This window comes from Balaenoptera physalus (assembly GCF_965194825.1).
Source record: "Balaenoptera physalus genome assembly, chromosome: X".
NCBI classification, from domain to species: domain Eukaryota; kingdom Metazoa; phylum Chordata; class Mammalia; order Artiodactyla; family Balaenopteridae; genus Balaenoptera; species Balaenoptera physalus.
In genome coordinates, this window is record NC_138903.1 from 37,060,012 (window position 1) to 37,086,747 (window position 26,736).

Consider the following 26,736-nt stretch of genomic DNA (forward strand, 5'->3'; position numbering starts at 1 on the left):
CAGAATCTGTGCATCCTGCAACTGTTGACACTGCACATGAAGAACAAGTGGTTCAAATTTCAAAATGGCACCACCATTCGCTTCCTTTAGGGCTACAATCACGTCATCTTTCACGCACAGTTTGTGTGTAACCAGTAGCCAGCAACGATTTTGTTTCTGAACCTCAAAACCATTTATACCCCCGTCTAGGAGGAGGATGCAGCCAGCGCAGGAACTGGTGGTGAAAAACTGTTCTCGCCCAGTCAAGGGCTGCACAAGCTCTACCACATCCTCGTCCACACTGCCTTTCCAGCTGAGGCCCACTTTGCTCAGACACTTGCACCTTCCATCTCTTGAACGCTGCACTACTATCCATGCAAGGAGGGAGTTAGGGTCTGCACTTTCACATTAGCCTCGCCTTTCCCTGGGGGCAGCCATATTGAAGCCAGTGGTGGCCAGAAATGTCCAAACTCTAGAGGATCTGAGTAGACATTTCTCAAAAGATGATGTACACGCCAATAAAAACGTGAAAAGATACTTCAAAACTGGGGTGGGGGAAGAACGTGAAAAGATGCTCAATATCATTAGTCATTAGAAAAATGCAAATCAAAACCACAATGAGATACCACTTTCCACCCAATAGGCTAGCTATAATCAAAAATACACATGATAATAAGTGTTGGTGACGATGTCGAGAAATTGAGACCCTTATACATTGTTGGTGGGAATGTAAAATGGTGCAGCTGCTTTGGAAAACAATTTGGTAGTTGCTCAAAATGTTAAACATAGAGTTACCATATGATCCAGCAATTCCACTCCTAGGTATATACCCAAGAGAAATGAAAACATAAGTCTGCACAAAAACTTGTATGTGAATGTTCACTGCAACATTATTCATAATAGCCAAAAAGTGAAAATAACCTTGTATTTGTTTCCTAAGGCTGCAGTAACAAATCACCACAAACTGGGTGGCTAAAAACAACAGAAATTTATTCTCTCACAGTTCTGGAAGCCATAAGTCTGAAATCAAAGTGCTGGTAGGGCTGTGCTCCCTCTGAAGTTTCTAGGGCAGAATCCTTCCTTGCCTCTTTCAGCTTTTGGTGTCTCCAGTGGTTCCTTGGCTTATTGTGACCCCATCAATCCAATCTCTGCCTTGATCTTTACATGTCTCCTCCTTCTCTCTCTCTCTCCTCTATGTGTCTCCTATAAGGATATTTGTCACTGGATTTAGGGCCCACTAGGATGATCTCATCTTGAGATCCCTAACTTAATTACATCTGCAAAGAACCTTTTTCCAAATAAGGTCATGTTCACAGGTTTCAGGGGTTAAGAGATGGACATATCTTTTTGGAGGCCACCATTCAACCCTCTACAAACCCAAAGGTCCATCAACTGATGATGAGTAAACAAATACGGTTCATCCATACAATGGAATATATTTTGGTGATAAAATGTACTGACACATGCTACAGCATGGATTAACCTTGAAAACATTATACTCAGGGAAAGAAGCCAAAGGCCACATGTGGTGCAATTCCATTTAAACAAAATGTCACGAATAGGCAAATCAATAGAAACAGAAAGTAGATCGGTGGTTGCACAGGGTTGTTGGAGCCTTAGGCAGGCTGGGGAGCAACTGCTAATGGGTATAGGGTTTCTTTTTGGCAGAATGAAAATGTTCTAAAATTATATTATGGTAATGATTGCACAACTCTGTGAATATACTAAAAACCATTGAATTGTGCATTTTAAATGGGTGAATTATATGGTATGTGAATTATAATCTCAATGAAACGGTTAAAAGTGAGGAATTAAAAAATGAATGTAATGAATTGAAATACATGACATATGCTAAAAATCCATAGGCTCGTAATGATTTTTTTAAAAAGCTCTTTGGTCATCTTTAGACAATATTGGTGAATAAAGGTAAGGAATCAAGCACTTATTCTGCCTTTCTTATATGAACTGTACTTCAGGGTATCCAAACAGTTGATAAAAGAAAGTTCTTTATTACAGAAAAATTCCCACTAATAAAGGCAGAAGAAATGACAATTAGAATCTCACAAATTTGTAAGCCCTAATGAAATAATGGATCAAGGCAATGTTTTCCATCAGGTGAAAGGCTGATGGAAACTTTAAAAGAGGGACTAACATCACCAGAATCTGATGATTAATCTTAGCATCACTAAAACTGGGACAGCCAGACGTTACAGGCCTCCTGATATGGTGCAAAAGGAAGTACACAGTACTACTTACAAGATACTTTTTTTAATTGAAGTACAGTTGATTTACAATGTTGTGTGTTTCAGGTGTACAGCAAAGTGATTCACATATTTTTTTTTCCAGATTCGTTTTCCTTATAGGTTATTACAAAATATTGAGTGTAGTTTCCTGTGCTGTACAGTAGGTCCTTTTTGGTTACCTATTTTATACATAGTAGTGTGCATATGCTAATCCCAAACTCCTAATTTATCCCTCCCTCACCCTTTCCCCTTTGGTAACCATAAGTTTGTTTCCTATGTCTGTGGGTCTATTTCTGTTTTGTATATAAGTTCATTTATTAGAACATTCTCTAACACCATACAAAAAAATAAACTCAAAATGGATTAAAGACCTAAATATAAGACTGGATACTATGAAGTATTCTTGCCAGTAAAATCAAACCTGAATTTGATCAAGCCTGTAAACCTAACTGCCACTTTATAGGAAACACAGGGTTTAAAGGAACATATTAAATGACACTGGAGACATGGATACAATCAGCCAAATACTGACTGTGGGAAATTTGCCAGGGCAGATGTGTCCATTTTTTTCTGCAAACAAATAGCGAGAATATAAGAGGAAGGAGTAACCTATCAAAAAGACTTGAGATATATTAACCACATGCAGTGAGGGACCTTGTCTGGTTCCTCGTTTGAAGAAACCAACTATTAAAACAAATAACTATGAGATAATGTGGAAGATTTTGAACACTGACTGGCTATAAATGATATTTTTAAACTATCAATATTTTTTAGTTGTGATAAGGGTTATGCTTGGGGGAAAAAGTTTTTATCTTTTAGAGATACATACTTAAATATTTACAGATGAGAAGACATAATGTCTGGGACTTGCTTTAAGATAATCTCATGGTGGGGTGAAAAAAGTAGTTGGGAATGTAGATGAAACAATATTGGTCATCTGTTCGTAATCGTTGAAACCACGTGATGGGTACATGGTGGTCCTACTAGTATAGGACCATACACTGTCCTACTAGTATATATGTTTGGAAATGTTCCAGAGTAAAAAGGGGTGTTTTAAGTGTTCTTTGGAACATTGAGTTGAGGCTTGAGTATGTTTTTTCCATATAAATCCATATGTTTTTTGCCTAGTAAAGTTTATGGGAATTCCTTTTTGCCTAATCTGACGAAAGCAGATCATTTGGACGGCAGAGGCATGCTTTGAAATCGCATCTGCTGTTTATTTTTTTTTTTAATTGAAGTATAGTTGATTTACAATGTTGTGTTGTGTTTCTGGTATACAGCAAAGTGATTCGGTTGTGTGTGTGTGTGTGTGTGTGTGTGTGTGTGTGTGTGTGTGTGTGTGTACATATTCATTTTCGTATTCTTTTCCATTAGGGTTTATTGCAAGCCTGGGTTTGAGTTCTGGCACCAGTATTCACTAACTTTGTCAGATACTTAACATTTCTGAAGCTCAAAGCTCAATTTCTTCACTGGTCAAGCAGGCATCACAATAATAGCTCTCACCTGGGGTTGTCTGGGGGATTAAATAAGATAGAGAATACAAAGCACTCAGCACTTGGCACAGGGCCTGGCCGTGCTCCATAAATATTAGGGGCAGCTAATGCTTAATTGTTTCAGTTATCTATTGTGGGTTCACTTGGCTCAGCTGGGAGCTTCTTCTACTCTGTCTGCTGTCAGCTGGGACTACAGTCATCTGGTGGTTGAACTGGGCTGGAACAGCCAAGACGGCTCACACAGATGGCCGGCAGTTGATGTCAACCGTTGGCTGAGAGCTCAGCTAGGGCTGTTGTCCACAACATCTACGCGTGGCCTCTCCATGTCACTCGGGCTTCTCACTTAATGGTGGGGGAAGTGCCCAAGAGCAAAGTGGAAGCTGCCAGTTCTCAGGGCCTGCAACTGGTACAGGGTCACTTCTGCCACATTCTGTTGGTTAAAGAGTGGCAAGCCCTGATCAGACACAATGGTAGGGGAAATAAACTCTACCTCTTAATGCGGACGGGGCAAAGAATTTGTAGCCCTCTTTAATCCACCACCAAGTGTTCCTGTTTCCTCAGTACTTGGTCCATAGATAAAAATATAGATTCCAAGAATCACACCAAAAAAAGTACTCATATACGTCTCTAGAAGGTAATTAGACCACACTGGCTGATGTTTTTCTTGCTTCTCAGCAGACTAAGCCAGGGCCTGGGAAATCGGAGGGGCTAGGCAGCTGCTAGGCCCTCACCCCTGAGAGGAGAAACCAGGGCAGGACCAAGTCTTCACTGCAGAAACACCCTGGCATGAGTCAGTGGTTCTCAAAAATAATTTATGAGACCAAATTAGGTCATCTATTTTTAATTTTTATGGTTATTAATTTGACAAATTGTAATTCAATACTGTTCTCCCAGGCAATAATTCTGAAGACTTGAGGAAATATTAGCATTCCCTTCCAAGGTATTCTTTCCTTAATTCTTTAGTTCCAAGGCATAACAGCTTTCCACATGTTTCTTCTCTTACCCTTTGATCAACAATTGCTGACTCTCATGTATTCTCTGATATTAGCTAAAACATTGTCCAGGAGAGGTGTGTGTTTGTTTTCATTTACTGCACATTATACAAACACAAAGTCTGGGTAAGAAATATTTCCTAGAGCTAAAAAATGCAAAGTTAGTGGCAAGCTTGGGCAATGTGAATTTTACCTAAAGAGTTGTGCTTCTAATTGGAACATTTACAGTAAACAAATGATTGATAAAGACACTCAGTCGCCTCTATAAACAAGGAAGCGGGGAAGCCAGCCATGCTGAACATTGTGTTTATTTTCCACTGGAAGAGGATGTAAGCTGCTAATCACAAGCATGCCACCGTTTAATTTCTATACAAGACCCCTTCCTGGCTTTCTATAAAGCAAAAAACTGATGGCAGTTTTGCTCACTAAATTTCTTTGTGCAGAATTGTTAAGTGCTATTAATTTTAGCATAGCTTATCAAAAAACAAATGACCAAACAAACAAACCAAAAGGCCTTAAAAAAAAAAAAACGCTTAGGTGCTTCTAAGCTTGGATTCATTTTGCTGTTGAAAAGATCACAGCTGACAGCTGTGATATAAATGCATGGAGAAGGAAATAAATACTGGCTCTTTGACCATGACCTGGAAGTTATGTCAGAAGAGTCTGGCATTTTATCAATTGGCCACAAAGCAAATGTGGGAGGGAGGGGATGGAGAGGATGGAATGGCCACATATTTCTGGCCCTATCTGAAGTTCTGAGCACATCAGAGCATACAGCTAGAGGCTCAGAATCATTGTGATGATACACAAGTGGGTGAAATCATTTCCTTAGAAATGAACTGTCCTTGTCTAAGCTAAGACCCTTGCTGACATATTTGAGAAGATTTCTGACTTGAGACTCTTTCTGACTTATTTAAGACTCTTTCTGACTTATTTAAGCCCTTCCTGACTTGTTTCAGACTCTGTCTGATGAATTAGATACCCTTCCTGATTTGTATGGGACCCTTCCTAACTTGTTCAAGACTCTTCCTGACATGTTTGAGACCATCCCTAACTTGTTTCAGACCTATCTTTCCATGTCAGAGCTTTCTGACATATTTGAGATAATTCCTGACTTGATTGAGATACCTCCTGATGGACTTGAGACCCATCCTGATGTATTTCAGACTAGCCCTGAGGACTTTGACATGCTTCCTGATACATTTGAGACAATCCCCAACATATTTAAGACTCTTCCTGTCTGTCTGAGATCCTTCCCAACATATCTAAAACTTTGACAACTTGGAGACCCATGCTGATTTGTTTGAGACTCTTCCAGACTTGTTCGAGAACTTTCCTGGTGTGTTTAAGACCATTCCTGATGTGTTGAGACTCTTCCTCTCTGTTTTAGACTCACATATTTAAAACTCTTCTGGACTATTTTAGATGCTTCCTAACTCGTTTGAGATGATACCTGCCATGTTAGAGACCCCACCTGACATATTTCAGACCCTCCTGACGTTTTTGAGACCCTTCGTGACTTGTTTGACAGCCTTTGTCACCATGTGAGAAACTTCTTGACATGCTTGAGACTCTTCATAAGATGTTTGAGCCCCTGCCTGATTTGAGAAAATTCCTCATGTATTTCATCCTCTTCCGGACATGTTTCAGATCCTTCGCTACTTGTTGGAGACTTCCTGACATTTTAGAGAATTAGGTTGATTATTTGAAACTCTCTCTTTCTGTTTGTGACCCTTCCAAAAATATTTGAGACACTTCTTGACTTGTTGAGACTCTTCCTGACTGAGACCCTTCCTGAGGTAATGAAAACGCTTCCTGAGATCTTCCTGCCATGTTTGAGACTCTTCCTGGCTTGTTTGAGAACATTCATGACACATTTGAGACCCTTGCATATATCTGACCCCTTCCTGGCTTGCTTGAAACTGTTTCTGACTGTTTGAATTTCTTCTTGACACTTTTGAGACACTTTTTGAGGTGTCAGAGATAACTTGCTTGAGATTGTACCTAAAATATTTGAGACCCTTCCTGACCTGTTTTGACAGTCTTTATGACTATGTGGCACCATTCCTAAGTTGTTTTAGTTTCTTTCTGATGTGTATTAGATTCTTCTTGTCTATTTGAGACTCTTCATGACTTACTATCAATGCCTACTGAGTATGAGATCCTTCCTGACATATTTGAGACCCTTCTTGACTTAATTGAGACCATTTCGGACATGTTTGAGACCCTCTCTGACTTAATGAGACGCTTCCTAAGAGGTTTGAGAAGTTTTCTATTTGAGACTCTGCCTTTTGATTTGAGACGCTTCCAGATGTATTTAGGACTATTCCTGAAATGTTTCCAACTTCTCCTGGTGTGTTTGAGACCCCTCCTGACTACTTTAAGACTGTTCCTGACTTGTTTTGAGCTACTTCCTGACATATTTGAGCCCCTTCCTAACATGTTTGAAACTCTTCTTGACTGTTTGAGCCACTTCCTGTCATGCTTGAGACCCTTGCTGATGTATGTGAACAATTCCTGCATGGTTGAGACCTTTTATGACACACTTGAGACACTTCCTAACCTACTTGAGACTTTTCCTGACGTCTTGAAAGACTCCTTGATTTATTTGAAACCCTTCCTGACATATTTGAGACTCATCCTAACTTGTTTGAAATTCTTTTTGATATTTTTGAGACTCTGTCTATTGGACACCCTTCTGTACGTATTTTAAACTCTACCTGAGGAATCTGAGACCCCTTCTGACCAGTTTAAGACCCTTCCCTATTTTTCTGAGACTCTTCCTGATATATTTGAAAACCTTTCTGACTTGTTTGAAACTCTTGCTGAGCTGTTTGAGACCATTCCCAAAGTACCTGAGACTCTTCCTGGTTCTGAGATCCTTACTAATGTACTTAAAACTCTTCCTGATTACAATCAGATACTGACTTTTGGGGAAACAACTTTCCAACATATTTGAGACCCTGCTTGCCTGTTTGAGAAACACCCTTACAAGTATGAGGGCCTGCTTGATATTTCTGAGACCCTTTTGGACTATTGGAGACTCTCTCTGATGACTTTGGCATCCTGCTTCGCTTGTTTCACAGCCTTTCTGACCCTTGGAAAGCCTCCCAGACATGTTTGAGACCCTTCCTGACTAGTTGCGATCCTTGCTGAGGTACATGAGAATTTTCCTGACATATTTAAGGCTATTACTAACCTGTTTGAGACTTTTCCTGATACATTTGAGACTCCCTCTCAGTTTGAGATGCTTTCTATTTAACACTGTCCAGACTTGTTTGAGACTGATGTATTTGAGACCCTTCCTAATGGCTTTGAAACATGTTTTAAAATCTTCCTCAGTGTTTGAGCTCTTTAGTGATGTATTTGAACCATTCTTGTATGGTGGAGACCCTTGCTGAGATATTGGAGGCATTTCCAGCCTTATTTACAATCCTTCCTGGGGATTCCCTGGTGGTCCAGTGAATAGGACTCCGAGCTTCCATTGCCAGGGGCCTGGGTTCGATCCCTGGTCAGGGAACTAAGATCCCACAAGCTGTGTGGCATGGCCAAAAAAAACAATAATGAAAATAAATAAATAAATAAAATCCTTCCTAACATATTTGAGACTCTTCTCAAAGTACTGAGAAACTTCTTGATGTATTTTAAACCCTTCCTGAGATATTTGAAATTCATCCTGACTCATTTGAGACCCTTCCTGACAAGTTTTTTGTCTTCTTTTTTTTTTTTTGGCCACGCTTCGTGGCTTGTGGGATCTTAGTTCCCCAACCAGGTATTGGACCCGGGCCCCGGCAGTGAAAGCACCGAGTTCTAACCACTGGACTGCCAGGGAATTCCCCTTCCTGACCATTTTTAAATCCTTTCTTAATCGTTTGAGACCATTCCTGAAGTATTTGAGATTCTTCCTGTCTCTGAGACCCTTCCTGGTGAATGTAAAACTTTTCCTGACTACCTTCAGATAGACTCTTCCTGTCTGTTTAAGACACTCCCGGGGACTTCCTTGTTGGTCCAGTGGTTAAGAATCCACCTTCCAATGCAGGGGACATTGGTTCGATCCCTGGTCCAGGAACTAAGATCCCACATGCCACGGGTCAACTAAGCCCGCACGCCGCAACTACTGAGCCCATGTGCTCTTGAGCCCGCACACTCTGGAGACCACGCACCACAACTAGAGAGAAGCCTACGCACTGCAACAGACAGCCCGTGTGCCACAACTAAGACCCGCCACAGCCAAAAATAAATAAATAAATAAAAATTTTTTAAAGTGTTATTTAAAAAAAGACACTCTCTCACAAGTTTGAGACTCTACCTTACTACGTGAGCCTTCTTGACCGGATGAGACCTCTCTTGATTTGTTCGACAGCATTTCTGACAGATTGAGACCCTTCTGACATATTTGAGATGTTTCCTGAGAAAATTCCTTACATATTTAAGACTTTTCCAGACAGTGTGATCCTTTGTGACTAGCTTAAGATGTTACCTGCCATGTTTGAGACCCCTCCTCACCTGCTGGAGACTCTTCCTGAGGTGTTAGAGATTCTCCTTGTATTTGAGATTCTTCTTCTCAGAGTAAGATACTTCCTAATATATTCAAGACCCTTACTGAGTTGTGTCAGAGCTTCCTGATGCATTTGAGACTCTTCTCTCTGTTTGAGACCAGTCCTGACACACTTAAGAACCTTTCTGACCTACTTAAAACTCTTGCTGAAATGTCTGAGGCACTTCATGACTTGCTTGAGAAATGTACAGACATGTTTGAGACCCTTATTGTTGTTTTTGAGACCCTTTATCTCTGTCAAAACCCTCATTGATGTCTTTAAACCTCTTCCTAATGACTTTGAGATGCTTCCAGAATTGTCTGAGAAGATTCCTGATGTATTTGAGACTTTTTTTCTGTTTGTGAAACTTCCTGACATGTTTGAGTCCCTTCTTAACATGTTTCTTACTCCTCCTGATGTAGTTGGGATTCTTCCTGATGTATCTGAGGCCCTTCTTGACTTTTGAGACCGTTCTTAACATGGTGACACTCGTTTGTATGTGACACACTTCTTTTCTGTTTGCAACCTTTACTGGATTATTAATAACTCTCCTAACCTACATTGAGAAACTTCTTGACTGGTTTGAGATATTTTGTCATGTACTTGAGACTCTTCCTCTCTGCTTCAAATACTTCCTGACAAGTTTAAGACTCCTCCATACATGTTTGAGACCCTTCATGCTGTATTTAAGAACCTTCCTTGGGCTTCCCTGGTGGCGCAGTGGTTAAGAATCCACCTGCCAATGCAGGGGACACAGGTTCGAGCCCTGGTCCGGGAAGATCCCACATGCTGTGGAGCAACTAAGCCCGCATGCCACAACTACTGAGCCTGCATGCCACAACTACTGAAGCCCGCGCGCCTAGAGCCCATGCTCCGCAACGAGAAGCCACTACAATAAGAAACCCACACACCGCAACAAAGAGTAGTCCCCGCTCGCTGCAGCGAAGACCCAACGCAGCCAAAAATAAATAAATAAATTTATAAATTAAAAAAAAAGAACCTTCCTTGTGTATTTAAGACTCCTCCTGAAAAGTTTGAGAGTCACCATGACTTGTTTAAGATTCTCCAGGACATATTTGAGAACTTCTCTGACATGCTTGACACACTTCTCCTATTGAGACCCTTACTGAAATCTTTGAGCCCTTCTGGATGTGCTTGAGACCCTTCCTTTTTGTCTGAGACCCTTTCTGACAAAATTAAAGCTCTTCCTGACTACTTTGAATCCTTGTGGTCCAATTTGAGAGAACTGATGTGTTTCAGACTTTTCCTCTTTCTTGGCAACACTTCCTGTCTTGTCTGAGACACATCCTAACAACCTTGAGACTCGTCCTGATGTATTTGATATCTCTACTGTATTTAGTTTCCTAGGGCTGCTGTAAAAAAAAAAAAAAAAAAAAAAAACCCACAAACTGGGTGCCTTAAAACAACAGAAAGTAATTCCCTCACGGTTCAGGCCAGAGGTCTGAAATCAAGGTATCAGCAGGATTGATTCCTTCTGGAGGTTCTGAGGGAGAATCTGTCCCATGCCTCTCTCCTAGCTTCTGGTGGTTGTTGGTACTTCTTGGCATTCCTTGGCTTGTGGACATATCACTCAAATCCCTGCCTCCGCCTTCATATGGCATTCACTTCCCTATGTGTCTTCACATGGCCTTCCTATAAGGACAGCAATCATTGAATTTAGGGCCCATCCTAATCCAGTATGGCCTCGTCTTAACTAATTACATCTGCAAAGACTCTATTTCCAAATAAGGTCACATCCTGAGGTTCCAGGTGTACATGAATGGGGGCGGGGGGAGGGGGGGGTGCGTCATTCAACACAGGTTCATCTACTAACATATTTGAGATTCTTCCCAACAGTTTGAGACCCTTCAAGACATATTGCAAACTGTCGGATGAATTTGAGACACTTCCTGATTTGTTTGAGATGCTTCCTGATTTTTTGAGAATTTTTCTAATGTATTTGAAGCCCTTTCTAACTTGTTTGCAAGTCTTCCTGTTTGAGACTCTTCCTGACATGTCTGAGATTGTTCCTGCCATATCTACTACTCTTGTTGACATATTTGTGAATCTTCCCAATTTATTTGAGATATTTCCTGACTGAGAGTGTGCCTGGCATATTTGAGTCTTCTGTCTCTTTGAGAGTATTCCTGATGGATTTAAGAAGCTTCCTACCTATTTAACACTCTTTCTGACATGTTTGAGAAGACTTCATGAATTTTTTGAGACTCTTCCAGATGTATATGAGACTTTTTCTGATGTTCTTCAGTCCCTTCTCAACTTGGTTGAGATCTTTCCTGACATGTTCAAAACATCTGAGATGTATTTGAGACACTTCCTGCTCTTTGAAACACCTTACTGACTTATTTCTAGTTTGTCCTTGCTATTTTGAGAACCTTCCTGACTTATTTGAGATGCTTCCTGATGCATTTGAGACACTTCTTCTCTGTTCTGGCTACTTCCTGACAAGTTTGAGAGTCTTCCTGGAGTATTTGAGACACTTCTTGCTATATTTGAGAACCTACCCTCATGTATTTAAGATTTCCTGACGTACTTGAGAGCCTTCAAGACTTGTTTAAGATTCTCCATGACATATTAGGCACCTTGCTTAAGACCCTTCTCAACTTATTTGAAACTTTACCTGACATGTTTGAGATCCTTCTGGAGGTATTTGGGTTTCTTTCTCTTTCTCTCAGTTTGAGATGTTTACTGACTTGTTTTACAAGTTCTTCTTGACTACTTTGAGAACCTTCCAGACTTGAGATTTCTGATGTATTATTTGAGACTCTTTCCCTCTGTTTGCAACACTTCCTGATATGCTTGCTACTCTACCTGATGATTAGATTCCTCCTGATATACTTGACATTCTTCACCCTCTCAGTTGTATCTGAGACACTTCCTTTCTGTTTGAGACCCTTACTGACTTATCTATAACACTTCTTAACTACTTTGAGAATGTTTCTGACTTGTTTAAGATGCTTCCGCATGTATTTGAGAATCTTCCTCTCTGTTCTAGAAACTTCTTGACATATTTAAAGCCCTTCCTGACATGTTTGAGACGCCTTCTCATGTGTTCCAGACCTCCCTTGCCATATCTGAGAACATTTCTCATGTATGTAAGACTCTTCTAGACGTGTTTGGGAGCCTTCATGGCTTGTTTGAGACTCTGGTATATTTGAGACCTTTTCTGATATGCTTGAGATGCTTCTCGAATTGTTTGAGTCTCTTTCTGAAATGTTTGAGACCCTTCCAGGTTTATTTTAGAGTTTTCTCTCTGTTTGAGACCCTTACTAACAAAAGCTCTTCTTGACAGCTTTGCGATCCTTCCAGTCAGGTTTGAGAGGATTTGCAACGTGTTTCAAATGCTTCCTCTCTCTCTCTCTGCAACACTTCCCATCGTGTTTGAGACACTTCCTGGTATTTGAGACTCTTCCTGACTGTGATTTTTTTCCGACATGTTTGAAACTCTTCCAAAGGTTTTTAATATTCCTCCTGATGATTTTGAGGCCCTACCTGATGTATTTGAAACGCTTTCTGATCTGCAAATGACTCTGTTGAATTGTTTAAGACCCTTTCTGATATGTATGAAGTTATTCCTAGAGTATTTGAGACTTTTCCTGTCTGTGTGAGACCCATCTTGACTTGGAGACACTTCCCGCCATGTGTGAGAGTACTTTGAAACTGTTTCTAACTTAAGATGATTCTTGATGTGTTTGAGACATTTCCTCTCTGTCTGTGACCCTTCCTGACTTGTTTGAGACACTTCCTGACATATTTGACACCCCTCCTAATGAATTTGAGACCCTTCCTGACAAGGCTGAGACTCTCCCTGACTTATATGAGAACCTTCCTGATTTTTGACACATCCTGAAATATTTAAAGCCTTCTCTGACTTGCTTGCAACTCTTCCTGACTCTTTGAGACCTTTCCTGACATGTTTGAGACCACTCCTGACATATTTACTCCTCTTCCTGATGTATTTGAGACATTCCTTGAATTTGAGACTGGTTTTGACATCTTTGAGATTCTTCTTGTCTCTTTGAGACCATTCCTAATGGATTTGAGAACATTCTGTACTTATTTAAGACTCTTCCTCCCATGTTTAAGACCCTTCATAATGTGTGTGAGACTCTTCCTTAGACGTATGACTTGGTTGACAAGTCCCAACTCAGAATCCCTTAGTGAAATGTTTAAGACCCTTCCAGAAGTACTCAAGACACTTACTGATGCTCACTGACAAATGTAATGTTCTTCACGACTACTTTGAGATCCTTTCAGTCTGGTTTGAGAGGATTCATGATGCATTTCAGCTCCTTCCTCTCCCTTGACACTTCCTGTCATGTTCTAGACACATCTTGTCATGTTTGAGACTCTTCCTGATGATAGTGAGCGCCCCCCGCCCCCTGATGCATTTGAAACCCTTTCAGACATGCATGACTCCTTTTCATGTACTTGGGACCCTCCCTTCCTAACAGGTATGTGAAGTATTTCAGGCTCTTCCTCTCTGAGACACATCCTGGCTTGTTGGAGATGCTTCCTGAGATGTCTGAGACTTCCGGACTTGTTTGAGACTCTTCCTCATATGTTGGAGACTGTTCCTGACACACTTGCTATTCTTTCTGATATATTTGAAAATCTTCTTGCTGTCTTTGAGACATTTCCTGACTGTTTGAGACCATTCATGACATATTTGAGACTCTTCCTGTCCCTTTGTAATCATTCCTGACAGATTTGAGAACGTTGCTTCCCTATTTGAGCTTCTTCCTGATGTATTTGAGATTCTTCATAACATTTTTGAAACTCTTCCTGACATTTATGAAATCTTTTCTAACTTGCTTGAGACTCTTCCCAACTTGTTTGAGAATCTTCCTGACATGCTTAAGACTCACAAATGAATTTGAGACACTTCCTTCGGTTCAGTAAACATTACTGACTTATTTACGGTCCATCCTTACCACCTTGAGAACATTCCTCACTTATTTGAGATGCTTCCTTATGTATCTGAGACTTTTCCTCTCTTTTCTGGACTGTTCCTGAGAAGTTTAAGACTCTTCCTCTCATGTGTGAGGCTCTTCCTCACATATTTGAGAACCTTCCTGACATTTTAAATCCCTTCCTGACGTGTTTTAGAGCATCCATGATTTCTTCGAGACTCTTCCTGATATATTAGGAACAATTTTTCTACTTGCTTGAAACCTTTCCTGACAAGTTTGAGACTCTTTTGGAGGTATTTAGATCTTTTTCTCTCTGCCTGAGACCTTTATTTACTTGTTTGAGAAGATTCCTGATGCATGTGAGACCTTTCCTCTCTGCTTGCGACACTCCTAATATGTTTGAGAAACTTCCTGGCATGTGTGTTACTCTTCCTGATGTATTTGAGATTCTTCCTAATTCATTTGAGACACTTCCTGATATGTTGATTCTCTGGGTTGTATCAGAGACACTCCATTTCTGTTTGAGACTCTTACTGACTTATTCATAATACTTCCTTACTACTTTGAGAATCTTCCAGTCTGGTTTAAGAGGATTTGTGATATATTTCAGATCCTTCCTCTCTCTTTGTGACACTTCTTGTCATATTTGAAACACATCTTGATATGATGAGACTCTTCCTGACCATTTGAGATGTGCCTGCCATGTTTGAAACCCTTACAAAGTTGAGGCTCTTCCTGACTGAGACTCTTTCTGACATTCCTGAGACTCTTCATGACATGTTTGAGACCTATATTTATTTATTTGAGACTCTTCCTGACAAGTTTGAGACTTCTTGACATACTGTGACCTTTCCCAACTATTGGAGACTGTTGCTCTCAGTTTGAGACACTTACTGACCTATTTGAAACTCTTCCTAATGACTTTGAAAGTGTTCCTTACTTGTTTGAGATGATTTGTGATGGTTGAGACATTGTCTCTCTAATGTGACACTTTCTGACGTGTTTGAGACTCTTCCTGACAGACTTGAGACACTTCCTAATGTATGATTCTCTTCCTAATTTGCTGGCCTGTTTAGGACCATTAGAGACATATTTTACACTCTGCCTGACAAATTTGAGACCCTTCCTTACCAGTGTCAGACCCTTCCTGACTTGTTTGAGTTGACTACTGTGTTAGATATTCCTCTTGACTATTTGAGTCTCTTCCTGCCTGGGTAAGATGACTCCTGATATATTTGAGACCCTCCCTAACTTATTGTTACCTTTCCTAACTACTTGAGACCTTTCTCATAAAATTTTAAGATCCTTACTCACTTTTTGAGAACCTTCTTAACAGATTTGATACCTTTCTTGATTATATGATACCTTTCCTTCGGGTTTGAGACCTTTTGTGATGTATTTAAGATGTTTATCTCAGTTTGAAGCCCTTACTGACATATTTTGAAGTCTTCCTGACTATGTTGAGACCATTACTGACTTGTTTGAGATGATTTCTGATGTATTTGAGACACCTCCTCTCTCTCTGAGAGCATTTATGATACATTCGCTGCACTTCCTGATGTATTTAAACCCTTCCTATATGATTGAGACCCTTCTTGTCTTGTCTATGACCCTTCCTGAGGTAATTAAAACTCTTCCTTACCATATGACCCAGCAATTCGACTCGTAGGTATACATTCCCTGCAGAATAAGAACTGATGTTCATACAAAACTTGTACTCAAATATTCATAGGATCATTATTCATAATAGCCAAAAAGGAGAAACAACCCAAATATCTATCAACTGATGAATAAATAAAATGTGATATATCCATACAATGGAATATTATTCAGCAATAAAAGGGAATGAAGTACTGATACATACTACAGCACAGATGGATCTTGAAAATATTACACTAAGGGAAAGAAAACAGAAAAAAAGGTCACATGTTATATGATTCCATTTATATGAAATGTCAAAATAGGGAAATCCATAGAGGCAGAAAGTAGATTTGTCATTGTCACTGGCTGGGGGTAGGGAGGAACAGTGAGGGACTGCTAATGGGTATAGGGTTTGTTTGTAGAGTGATGAAAATTCTGGAATTAGATAGTGGTGATGGTTGCACAACCTTGTATACACACTAAAACCCACTAAATTATATACTTCAAAAGGGTGAATTTTACTGTATGTGAATTATATATCAACAAGAAACTCTGTTACAAAAACAAAAAACTCTTCCTGATGACTTTCAATTTTGAGATAATTCTTGATGTATTTAAGACCTGTTCTGACTTTTTAAGACCTTTAAGAACATGTTTGAGACATGAAGACATGGAGACCTTTCCTGATGTGCTTTTTTTTTTAAGATTATAAATGGTTTTATTTTTCTCCAGCTTTATTTAGATATACTTGACATATAACATTGTGTAACTTTAAGGTGTACTATGTGATTATTTGATACACATGTATATTGTGAAATGATTACCACAATAAGGTTAGTTAACACCTCCATTACCTGACATAATTACCTTTTCTTGGTGTGTGGTGAGAACATTTAAGATTTACTCTCTCAGCAACTTTCAAGTATATAATAAACTATTGTTAAATATACTCACCATGCTATACATTAGATCCCCAGAACTTATTCATCTTATAACTTGTAAGCTTATACCCTTTGACCAACATATCCCATTTCTTCCAACACCATCACCATCCCCCCCCACAGCAGCCCCTGGCAACCACCATTCTACTCTCTGTTTCTATGAGTTCAGCCTTGTTAGATTCCATATATAAGTGAGATAGATCATTCAGCATTTGTCTTTTTTTTTTTAGAAGATTTTTTTTTAACCTTTTTAAATTAATTATTTATTTATTTTTGGCTGTGTTGGGTCTTCGTTTTTGTACGAGGGCTTTCTCTAGTTGCGGCAAGTGGGGGCCACTCTTCATCGCGGTGCGTGGGCCTCTCACTATCGCAGCCTCTCTTGTTGCGGAGCACAGGCTCCAGACGCGCAGGCTCAGTAGTTGTGGCTCACGGGCCCAGTTGCTCCGTGGCCTGTGGGATCCTCCCAGACCAGGGCCCGAACCCGTGTCCCCTGCATTGGCAGGCAGACTCTCAACCACTGAGCCACCAAGGAAGCCCCCAGCATTTGTCTTTATTTGACTTATTTCACTTAGCATAATGCCCTCAAGGTCCATCCAGGTTGTCACAAATGGGAGGATTTCCTGCCTTTTTATGTCTGAATAATATTCCTGTGTGTGTATGTATGTATCACATTTTCTTCACCCATTCATCAGCCAATGGGCATTTAGGTTATTTCCATGTATTTGGCTGTTGTTAATAATGTTGCATTGAACGTGGAGATGCAGATATCTATTTCAGATCCTGATTTCATTTCCTTTGGATATACACCCGGAAATGGGATTGCTAGATCATATGATAATTCTATTTTTAATTTTTTTATTTTAATTAAAATTTTTAATTTTTAATTTTTTGTTTTCCAAATGGCTGCACCAATTTACATCCCCACCAATGTGACAGTGCTCTTTTTTCTACATCCTTGCCAACACTTACCTCTTTTTTTTAAAATATTTATTTATTTATTTTTATTTGGTTGCATGGGGTCTTAGTTGCAGCAGGCGGGCTCCTTAGCTGCGGCACGTGGGCTCCTTAGTTGTGGCATGCGAACTCTTAGTTGCAGCATGCATGGGATCTAGTTCCCTGACCAGGGATCAAACCAGGGCCCCCTGCATTGGGAGTGCAGAGTCTTATCCACTGCGCCACCAGGGAAGTCCCAACACTTGTTATCGCTTATCTTTTTGATTATAGCCACTCTAACAAGTATGAGGTGATAGCTCACTGTGGTTTTGATCTGCATTTCCCTGATGATTAGTGACATTGAGCACCTTTTCATGACCTGTTGGCCATTTGTATGTCTTCTTTGGGAAAATGCCTTTTCAGGCCCTTTAACCATTTTTAATTGGAATATTTGGGGGATTTTTTTGCTATTGAGTTATATGAGTGCCTTATATATTTTGGATATAAGCCTATCATCAGATATAAGGTCTGCAAATATTTTCTCTCATTCCATAGGTTGTCTTTTCATTTTGTTTATTGTTTCTTTTGCTGTGTAAAAGCTTTTTAGGTTGCTGTAGTCCCACTCATTTATTTTTGCTTTTGTTGCGTGTGCTTTTGGTGTCATATAAAAAAATCATTGCCAACACTAATGTTAAGGAGTTTTTCCCCTATGTTTTCCTCTGGGGGTTTTACGGGTTCAGGTCTTATATTTAAGTCTTTAATCAATTTCAAGTTAATTTTTGTGAGTGATGTAACATAGGGATCCATTTCATTATCTTACATGTGAATATCCAGTTTTCCCAATACTATTTATTGAAAAAACTATCCTTTCCCCATTGAGTATTCTTGGTCCCCTTGTCAAATATTAGTTGACAGTATGTGCATGGTTTTATTTCTGGGCTCTCAGTTCTGTTCCATTGGTCTGTGTGTCTGTTTTGATGCCACTAGTATACTGTTTTTATAACTATAGCTTTGTAATATACTTTGAAATCAGGAAGTATGATGCCTCCAGCTTTGTGCTTCTTTCTCAAAAGTGCTTTGGCTATTCACAGCCTTTTGTACTTCCACATGAATTTTAGGATTGTTTTCCTATTTCTGTGAAAAATGCCATTGGAATTTTGATAGGGATTGCACTGAATATATAGATGGCTTTGAGTAGTATGGACATTTTAATGACATTAATTCTTCCAATCCATGAACACAGGATATCTTTCCATTTATTTGTGTCTTTTCAATTTCCTTCATCAAAGTCTTATAATTTTCACTATACACATCTTTCACTTCCTTGGTTAAAATTCTGCCTAATTTTTCCTATTATTTTTAATGCTACTATTAATGGGATTGTTTTCTTTTTCAGATATTTGTTAGCGTATAGAAACACAACTGATTTTTGTATGTTGATTTTGTATCCTACAAGTTTTCTGAATCTATTGATTAGTTCCAGCAGTTTTTTGGAGTCTTTAGGATTTTCTACATATAAGATCATATCATCTGCAAACAAAAACAATTTTATTTCTTTTTGTTTATATGTAAGTTTCAGGTGTACAACATTATAATATACACTACAAAGTGATCACCCCCAAAAGTCTAGTAACTATCCATCCCCATATAATTGACTCCCTTCACCCTTTTCGCCCACCCCCAACACCCTTCCTCTGTGGTAACCACCAAGCTGTTCTCTGTATCTGTGAGTTTGCCTTTGTTTTGTTTTGTTTTGTTTAGATTCCACATATAAGTGAAATCATATGTATTGGTCTTTTTCCTTCTGACTTATTTCACTTAGCATAATATCCTCAAGGTCCATCCATGTTGTCACAAATGGCAACATATTCTGTTTTATGGCTGAGTAGTATTCTATTGGATATACACACCCCATCTTCTTTATCCATTCTTCTGTCAATGGACACTTATGTTGTTTCCATATCTTGGCTATTGTAAATAATGCTGCAATGAACATAGGGGTGCCTATATCTTTTCAAATTAGTGTTTTCATATTCTTGAGATAAGTACCCAGAAGTGGAATAGCTGGATCATATGGTAGTTCCATAGTTCTAGTCTTAATTTTTTGAAAAATCTCCATACAGTTTTCCATATTGGCTGCACCAATTTACAATCCCCCCCCCAACAGTGTACAAGGGTTCCCTTTTCTCCACATGCTCTCCAACACTTGTTATTTCTTGTCTTATTGATAATAACCATTCTAATAGGTGTGGGGTGATATCTTATTGTGGTTTTGATGTGCATTTCCCTAATTAGTGATGTTGAACATCTTTTCATGTGCCTGTTGGCCATCTGTATGTCTTCTATAGAAAAATGTCTATTCATATATCTGCCCATTTTTTAATTGAATTATTTTTTGTTGTTCAGTTGTATGAGTTATTTATATATTGCTAGTAACCCCTTATTGGATTTGCAAATATCTTCTCCCATTCAGTAGGTTGCCTTTTTGTTTTGATAATAGTTTCCTTCACTGTGCAAAAGGTTTGTAGTTTGACATAGTCCCATTTGTTTATTTTTGTATTTGTTTCCTTTGTCTTTGGAGTCAAATCCACAAAAACATCACTAAGACCAATGTCAGTGAGATTATTGTCTATGTTTTCTTCTAGGAATTTTATGGTTTCAGGTCCTACATGCATATCTTTAATCCACTTTGTGTTCACATTTGTGTATTGTGTAGGATAGTGGTCTAGATTCATACTTTTACATGTGGCTGTTCAGTCTTCCCAGCACCATTTTTTTTTAATATTTATTTATTTGGTTGTGCCAGGTCTTAGTTGCGGCAGGTGGGCTCCTTAGTTGTGGCTCACCAGCTCCACAGTTGCAGCATGCGGGCTCCTTAGTTGCAGCATGCGAATACAAACTCTTAGTTGTGGCATTCATGTGGGATCTAGTTCCCTGACCAGGGATCAAACCTGGGCCCCCTGCATTGGGAGCACAGAGTCCTATCCACTGCACCACCAGGGAAGTCCCCCAGCACCATTTATTGAAGAGACTTTCCTTTCTCCACTGTATGTTCTTTGCTCTTTTGTCATAAACTAATTGTCCATACATGTGTGGGTTTATTTCTGGGCTTTCAATTCTGTTCCATTGATCTGTGTGTCTGTTTTTGTGCCAGTACCATACTGTTTTGATTACTATAGATTTATAGTATAGTTTAAAATCAGGGGCCATGATACCTCTAGCTTCATTCTTCTTTCTCAAGGTTGTTTTAGCTATTCACAATCTTTTGTGATTCCATACAAATTTTAGAATTATTTGTTCTAGTTCTGTGAAATATGCCATTGGAATTTTGATAGGGATTGCACTCAATCTGTAGATTGTTTTGGGTAATATTGACCTTTTAATGATATTAATTCTTCCAATACATGAGCACAGAATATATTTCCATTTATTTCTGTCTTCTTCAATTTCTTTCATCAGTGTCTTATAGTTTTCAGTGTACCGGTCTTTCACCTCCTTGGTAAATTTATTCCTAGGTATTTTATTCTTTTTGATGCAACTGTAAATGTGATTGTTTTCTTAATTTCTCTTTCATAGAAATGCCACAGATTTCTGTATATTTTGTAACCTGTGACTTTGCTTAATTCACTCCTTAGTTCTAACAGTTTTTTGGTAGTCTTTAGGATTTTTCTATATATAGTATCCTGTCACCTGCAAATAGTAACAGTTTTAATTCTTCCTTTTTGATTTGGATGCCTTTTATTTCTTCTTGCCTAATTGCTGTGGCTAGGATTTCCAATACTATGTTGAATAAAAGTGGCAAGAGTGGGCACTCCTGTCTTGTTCCTGATCATAAAAGGAAAGTTTTCAACCTTTCACCACTGATTATGATGTTAGCTGTGGGCTTGTCATGTATGTCCTTTATTAAGTTGAAGTACATTCCTTCTATACATAATTTATTGAGAGTTTTATCATGAAAGGATGTTGAATTGTTATCAAATGCTTTTTCTGCATCTATTGAGATGTTCATGTGATTTTTATCCTTCATTCTATCAACGTGGTATACCATATTAATTGATTTGTGTATGTTAAACCATACTTACATCCCAGGGACAAATCCCACTTGATCATGATGTATGATCATTTTACTGTTCTGCTGAATTCAGTTTGCTAGTACTTTGTTGAGAACTTTTGCATCTATATTCACCAGGGATATTTGCCTGTAGTTTTCTTTTCTTGTAGTATCCTTAGCTGGCTTGGTATGAGGGTAATGCTGGCCTCATAAAATGAGTTTGGAAGTGTTTGCTCCTCTTCCATTTTTTGGAAGAGTTTAAGAAGGACTGGTATCAATTTTTCTTTATATATTTGATACAATTCACCAGTGAAACCATCTGGTCCTGGGCTTTTCTTTGTTGGGAGGTTTTTGATTACTGATTCAATCTCCTTGCTCATTATTGGTCTGTTCATATTTTCTATTTCTTCATTACCCGGTCTTGATAGGTTCTATGTTTCTAGGAATTTTTCCATTTCTTCTAGGTCATCCAATTTTTTACTGTATAATTGTTCATAATAGTCCTTATTATCCTTTGTATTTTTGTGATATTAGTTGTAATGTCTTCTATTTCTGACTTTACTTATTTGAGTCTTCTTTTTTGCTTGGTTAGTCTAGATAAAGGTTTGTCGATTTTGTTTATCTTTTCAAAAAACCAGCTCTTAGGGACATCCCTGGTGGCGCAGTGGTTAAGAATCTGCCTGCCGATGCAGGGGACACGGGTTCGTGCCCTGGTCCGGGAAGATTCCACATGCCATGGAGCAACTAAGCCCATGCACCACAACTACTGAGCCTGCACTCTAGAGCCCACGAGCCACAACTACTGAAGGCCGGGTGCTTAGAGCCCATGCTTCACAACAAGAGAAGCCACCGCAATGAGAAGCATGCATACCACAATGAAGAGTAGCCCCTGCTCTCCACAACTAGAGAAAGCCCGCGCGCAGTAACAAAGACCCAAAGCAGCCCAAAAATTAATTAATTAATTAATTAATTTTTAAAAACAGCTCTTAGTTTTGTTGATCTTTTCTATTTTTTTTTCTGGTCTCTATTTCACTTGTTCCTTTTCTGGTCTTTGTTTTTTCCTTCCTTCTGCTAACTTTGGGCTAGCTTGCTCTTCTTCTTCTAGTTGAGGTGTAAAATTGGGTTGTTTATGTGAGATCTTTCTTTTTTCTTAATGTAGGTCTTTATAAACTTCCCACTTAGAATTTCTTTTGTTGCATCCCATGAGATTTGGCATGTTGTGCTTTCATTTTTGTTTGTTTCAAGATTTTTTTAAATTTCCCTTTTGATTTCTTCTTTGGCTCACTGGTTGTTCAAGAGTGTGTTGTTTAATTTCCACATATTTGTGAATTTTCCCAGGAGGGGCAGAACTTCAGTATTTATCATTCCACCCTCTAGGTACCTGTTGCAGAGGCTAAGTTCCAGGTGAGCATGGTTGAGCAGTCATGGGCTCCTGTCTTCCACACAGTCCCCACTCCTTGGGTGGAAGATCTACTTCAGGTGCAGTACACTGAGAATACTGGGGCATTGATCACTCTTTTCCCAGCTTGTTCATGGGGCAAAGGTTTCATGAAGGAAGAGGCAAACTGAGAAGGCCAGAGGCTACCACCCCCTCCTCAGTGCCCAGCTCCTAAAGCAGGTGTATCACTTAGAAAGAAGCTGCCACTGTTCCTGCCCCAGCTATGAGCCACAGCTTAGAAATTTTGCCCAAAGGGAGAGGCAGGGCATAAAACAGTGCTCTGGAGCTCTTTCCAAAGGAACTTTATTTGAAACATAATGTAGGAACTTCAAGCCTAAGGATACTATCAAAAACAATGGAGGAAAGATGGAAAGCAATTAGGAGGAGACTGATTGTTTCATTAGCGATATAAACTAAATCACAGGCCAGCTAGTTTATAGGGAGAACCAGGGAATGTGACAGCTAGAATAGCCCTCCTAGGGTCAGAAAAACCCTCAAACACTACCCCTCCAAAGTAGTCTGAATTTAAAGAGTTCATTCTGTGGGGCAATTTATGCCCCAGGGCATTGTTGAAAGCAATAGAGCAATCAGCCAGCAATTAGTGGAGTTTAACAGCTGGGTGTGATCAGGGAAAGAGAGTCAAGAGAGCCCTGCTAAAACCACTTTCATCCCAGGCTGACTGCTCATGCCCAAGACTTTGCCCTCTGAGGAGCAATATCAGAGGTTTAACACTGAAGGGGAAATCGACTTCACTAAAATAATCCAGCCAGTCACTAAGCAAATAAACAAACAAACAACAATAACTAGCCCCAGGGCAAGGTAATCAGTGCCCAGAGTTGCTATAACACATTATATAAAATGTCCAGTTTTCAACAAAAATTACAAGACATGAAAATAAACAGGAACGTATGATTCATACACAGGGAAAAAATCAGGCAACAGAAACTGCCTGTGAGAGCAATCAGATGTCAGATTTAATAGAACCAAGACATCAAAGTAGCCATTATAAATATATTCAAAGAACTAAAGGAAATCTTGCTTAAAGAAGGAAAGGAAGGTATGATGACTGTGATAGACTGAATGTTTGATTCCCCTCAAAAATCATATGTTGAAATCTAATCCCCGATGTTACGGTATTTGGAGGCAGAGCCTTTGGGAGATAATTAGATCATGAGGGTGGAGCCCTTAAGAGTGGGATTACTGTCCTTATAAAAGAGACCCCAGTTATAAAGCAGAAACTAACACACGACTGTAAAGCAATTATACTCCAATAAAGATGTTTAAAAAAAAAGAGAGAGAGACCCCAGAGAGATCCCTTGCCCCTTCTGCCTTGTGAGGAAACAATGAAAACATAGCTGTCTATGAACCAGGAAGCAGGCCCTTACCAAATATGCCACCACCTTGATCTTGGACTTCCCAGTCTCCAGAACTGTGAGAAATAAATGTTTGTTGTTTAAGCCACCCAGTCTGTGGTATTTTTGTTATAGCAGCCCTAATCAACTAAGAGAATAACCATGTCTTATCAAGTGGGGAATAGCAATAAAGAGATAGAAGTTATATATTTAAAAAAAAACCAAAATGCAAATTCTGGAGTTGGAAATACAATAACTGAGACTTTCGGTTTCTGGTTCTACATGTAAGAAGTTTGGAAGTTGCCACTCTGTCCTAAAAGCAAGTGAAAAGCTGAACAGACTGAAAAAGCAACAGCTCTTCTTGGATCTGTAAGAGGGGAGAACATAGAGCAAATCACTGCCCCAAAGATTGAAGAGATAGACAAGTGAACACAGGGAGTCACAGCTTACTTGAACAGAGACTCACAAGTGGAAACAACCATAGGAACCACTGCAAGGGTGGAAAAACCTGAACTATAATTGACAAATTGCTGGAGGCTCACTGTGCAACTCTGAAAGCTAAAAACTCCATGGGGACCCAATTAAGGGGGCCTCCACGATATTGTGAGATTTACCTCCAGAACTCAACCAATTTCCCACAGTTAATATCGGAGAAAAATCCCCTCATACTTGTGGGGAGGGGGAGAGGAAAGGAAGCATTTTGAAATACACTACTACACTCTGTTCTTCTTAACAAGGTCTGCCCTCATGAGAAACTAGTTAACCAGAGCCTAACCTGCTGTGGTATTATCAGAGCCTAGCTGACCTAGGGGGAAGGGAAATAACAAACTACAGCCCATTCTAGCCATCCTGCCCCAACTATGGGAGAAGAAAAAACAGAAACTCTTATGAAGTTCACAGTCCAGAGGCACAGTGTCACTAAAAGACTGAGATCTAATCACAGGACAGTACAATGCTTCCCTTCCCCCAACACCTCACCACCACAATACTAAGGCCTGTTTACAGCAGTTTCTTTTACCCAGTACACCATGTCTGGCTATTAAGAAAAAATTACAAGGCATACCAGAAGGCAAAAAACACACTTTGAAGTGAGAGTAAGCCTCAGAACCAGACATGGAAGGAATGTTGGAATTATCAGACCAGGAATTTAAAACAACTATGATTAAAATACTAAGTGCCCTAATAGATAAAGTAGACAGCATGTAAAAACAGATGGGCAATGTAAGCAGAGAGATAAGAATCCTAAGAAAGAGCCATAAAGAAATTCTAGAGATTTAAAACACTGTAACAGAAATGAAGAATGCCTTTAATGGGCTTATTAGTATACTGGACATGGCTGAGTAAAGAATCTCTGAGCTAGAGGATACATCAATAGAATCCTCAAAAACTGAAAGCAAAAAGAACAAAGTCCAAAAAAAAAAAAAAAGAAAAAGAAAGAAAAGAATATCCAAGGTCTGTGGGACAACTAAATAAAAGTATAACATAGGCATAATGAGAATACCATAAGGAGAAGAAAGAGAAAAAGGAATAGAAGAAATATTTCAAACAATAATGACTGAGAATTTCCCCCAAATCAATGTCAAACACCAAACCACAGATACAGGAAGCTCAGGGAACGCAAAGCAGTATAAATTACAATAAAACTACACTTAGGCATATCATTTTCAAACTACAGAAAATCAAAGATAAAGAAAAAACCTGAAAGAAGTCAGAGGTTAAAAAAAAACAAAAACAACAAAAACCCACAACACCTTACCTATAGAGGAGCAAAGATAAGAATTACATCTGACTACTCCTCAGAAACCATGCAAACAAGAAGAGAATGAAATGAAACATTTAAAGTGTTGAGAGGAAAAAAACATCAACCTAGAATTCTGTACCCTGCAAAATTAACCTTCAAAGGTAAAGGAGAAATAGACTTTCTCAGACAAACAAAAATTGAGAGAATTTGTTGCCCGTAGACCTGCCTTGCAAGAAATGTTAAAGGATGTTCTTTTGAGAGAAGGAAAATAATATAGGGCAGAAACTCAATCTACATAAAGTAAGGAAAAATATCAAAGAAGGAATAAGTGAAGGTAAAATTAAAACTTTTCTTTTTCTTATACTTAATTGATCTAACAGACAACAGTTTGTTCAAAATAATACCAATGTATTTGATTATATATGCTTAATGTATATATCATATATATAGATAAATGCTTATG

At 39.1% G+C, this 26,736-nt stretch overlaps 1 long non-coding RNA gene and 1 pseudogene across 2 annotated transcripts in view; both read right to left on the reverse strand.

Annotated features, from left to right (window-relative positions):
- LOC309652649 overlaps positions 1-26,736 on the reverse strand; it is a 183,150-nt gene that overhangs the window by 121,015 nt on the left and 35,399 nt on the right. The gene's annotated exons all lie outside the window — the stretch shown is intronic.
- Positions 1-26,736, reverse strand: part of LOC309652595 (tRNA wybutosine-synthesizing protein 3 homolog) — a 28,635-nt pseudogene that overhangs the window by 571 nt on the left and 1,328 nt on the right. Inside the window, exon 1 of the transcript XR_014268755.1 lies at positions 1-26,736. This exon is cut by the window's right edge and continues 1,328 nt beyond it. The product of XR_014268755.1 is annotated as a tRNA wybutosine-synthesizing protein 3 homolog (transcript).